The 3,246-nt window shown below is 49.3% G+C and overlaps 1 pseudogene; it reads left to right on the top strand.

Annotated features, from left to right (window-relative positions):
• The first annotated feature begins 291 nt into the window (after window positions 1-291).
• On the top strand, window positions 292-409 carry LOC126428544 (5S ribosomal RNA; annotated as a pseudogene).
• Window positions 410-3,246: the final 2,837 nt, after the last annotated feature.

Genomic DNA, 3,246 nt, shown 5'->3' with positions numbered 1-3,246 from the left:
GTCTCATGAGCATGGCTGCTTTGTAGACATTTGTTGACAGAGCGTTTAAAACCAAATGAAGTTAAAAGTGGATGAAAACTACATTTTCTGAAACGGGATAAAATTATCTTTCAGATGGTGACAAAAAAATGTTTTCGAAAATTTCAGTTATTTCACGTCCAGGTCCCCTTAAGTGAAGGCCGTCGGCCACTGTTTTGTCCTTCATGAGAGGCAGCGCCCGAAATTTGGTATTCTCGGCACACTGATGATAGTGTGGATCTGGGAATATTAAATTCCCTAATGATTTCAGTAGGCAATGGCCTTGCCACAGTGGATACACCGGTTCCCATCAGATCACCGAAGTTAAGCGCTGTCGGGCGTGGCCGGCACTTGGATGGGTGACCATCCAGGCCTCCATGCGCTGTTGCCATTTTTCGGGGTGCACTCAGCCTCGTGATGCCAATTGAGGAGCTACTCGACCGAATAGTAGCGGCTCCGGTCAAAGAAAACCATCGTAACGACCGGGAGAGCGGTGTGCTGACCCCACGCCCCTCCTATCTGCATCCTCAACTGAGGATGACACGACGGTCGGATGGTTCCGATGGGCCACTTGTACCCTGAAGACAGATTGCATGAAATGATTTCAGTAATGGAATGTCCCATGCGTCTAGCTCCAACAACCATTCCCTGTTCAAATCGTTTTAATACCTGCGTTCATAATCATGTAGGGAACCTTTTTACATGAGTCACCAGAGTAGAACTGGGAGCCTTGCCCTTTTGTACATTGTGCACGTGATATTATCGCCATCTGTATATGTCCATGTCGCTGTCCCATGACGTTTGTCACGTCAGAGTATTTTAGTCTTGATTCTTTCTTGTTTCCATTATTAAGCACTGCGTTAGTTTACCAAAAATAAAAAAACGATCCCGCTGAACCGCACACCTCCGTTGATTATATACTTATATGGATATGGTGTCTGTTCTTTCCATATAATTATATAGTTCTGGCAATACTGGCCATGACCTTCTTCTTCTGTGCAGATGAACACATATCCCCCAAACTCTTACGGGACTTGGTAAGATTGTCTTCCACGAGTAATGAGTGTACTGGGGTGAGACGCTACGAATCTAGTGTGTGGACATACAAGGTGAGAAAATGGGTCTCGCGGAAGGCGTGCGTGAGATAGTCCCTGCAGTCGCAATATCCTCTATGCCCTCGGTGGCTCAGATGAATAGAGCGTCTGCCATGTAAGCAGGAGACCCCGGGTTCGAGTCCCGGTCGCGGCACACATATTCACCTGCCCCATGGATATATATCAGCGCCCGTCAGCGGTTGAAGGTATTAATATAATTGTAACTCCGTTGATTATGGTAGGATAAACAAGGTCCTACTATACATCTAATTTCTGCAAACATATTCTCATAACACACGGAAACAGAGGGTCTCCTGGTCCCCACGTACACACGCCGCGTCCCAGAATCGATGCCGGAGCCGCGGCTCCACTCCCTCCCTCCGGCGCTGCGTCTGTCAACCCCATTCCCTACTGCGGCCAGAGGCGGGGCATCGCTGCGATATAAATGTGCGGCACGCGTGGCTGGGCCGACTCGCTCCCGAGCGGGGATGACAGATATTATTAGAAACCCCCGCGGCGGGCCGCAAAATTTGATTTAGTCTGCTCGCCCTCCCGTACCCAGCTTCCGTCCTCTCCTCCGCGGCCCACATTACCCACAAGAAGCCGGGAGATGCGGCCGTGATGAACGTTTGATTATGCGATCGAAGCGGCCGCCGGCGGCGAACCTTCTGCTCAATTTCGCTTATTAAATCCATTTGTAGCGGCGTCGGCACGCGTGCGCCGCCGCGTCCTTCACGAGGCCGACTGCCAGGGGTGGGCAGGCCGAGCGTCGCTCTGCCCCTCTGACTGGCGCCAAACACCAGTGCGCTGGCGAGATCTCCCGCAGCCTCACGTGTGGCGCTCGTACCGATAAGGAGTTGTTTCTGTTATCTTGCCTGGCCAGGCATCTAACTGTGAATTTCGAAATAATCACGTAGATTTTAAGGTGGCGTAGTCTCCTGACCTTCATTTCTTACATATTGCGACCTCACCATCTTATTCTGCGCATCAAGACGTTTCATTCGAGCCCAAACTCGATAGGGTAGAGTCAATTCTACATATTTCCATTCAATCGATATGCAAATCTAATAGCCGGCCGGAGTGGCCGAGCGGTTCTAGGCGCTACAGTCTGGAGCCGCGCGACCACTACGTTCGCAGGTTCGAATCCTGCCTCGGGCATGGATGTGTGTCATGACTTTAGGTTAGTTAGGTTTAAGTAGTTCTAAGTTCTAGGGGACTGATGACCGCAGAAGTTAGGTCCCATAGTGCGCACCGAGATTAGAAAGTGGAGGCTGGCATACACAAACATTCAAGACGCAACTGCCACAGGAGTTTTTGTTCGACAGAGGCAACCACCCAGCGGGTAAGTCCGTAGGAGGGTGGGTTAGCACGCAGCTGTGTCGGCCGGCCGACCACCCACGGACCAAAACAGTTTTTGCCACAGAAAAGGGATAATGTTCACCTTACAAGCGAAACCTTCTGTATTGTTTGGGAGAGCCCCAGCATACACATTTTTTGGACGTACCAATGCCCAGTTTCAGAGTTCTCACAAGTGTACAGTAAATGCAGATGCTATATATTTCCAGATTGGTCGGCTTAGCCATTCTCCAGTTTGTAAGAGTAACGCTGATTCTGGACTATTTCTGACGCAATGAGCCGGAGGAGTGAGGGAAAGACAGCAGATGTACCCTTTCGCTTTTCACGTGGAGAGGAGTCGTTCCGGTGACGCTCTTGTAGCGGGAACACGTACATCTACATCTACATCTACATGATTACTCTGCAATTCACATTTAAGTGCTTGGCAGAGGGTTCATCGAACCACAATCATACTATCTCTCTACCATTCCACTCCCGAACAGCGCGTGGGAAAAACGAACACCTAAACCTTTCTGTTCGAGCTCTGGTTTCTCTTATTTTATTTTGATGATCATTCCTACCTATGTAGGTTGGGCTCAACAAAATATTTTCGCATTCGGAAGAGAAAGTTGGTGACTGAAATTTCGTAAATAGATCTCGCCGCGACGAAAAACTTCTTTGCTTTAATGACTTCCATCCCAATTCGCATATCATATCTGCCACACTCTCTCCCCTATTACGCGATAATACAAGACGAGCTGCCCTTTTTTGCACCCTTTCGATGTCCTCCGTCAATCCC

The sequence above is a fragment of the Schistocerca serialis genome, chromosome 12 (assembly GCF_023864345.2).
Source record: "Schistocerca serialis cubense isolate TAMUIC-IGC-003099 chromosome 12, iqSchSeri2.2, whole genome shotgun sequence".
Taxonomy (NCBI): Eukaryota; Metazoa; Arthropoda; class Insecta; order Orthoptera; family Acrididae; genus Schistocerca; species Schistocerca serialis.
Note: the sequence above shows the minus strand (reverse complement) of the source record. Positions and strands in the feature narration are given on the sequence as shown.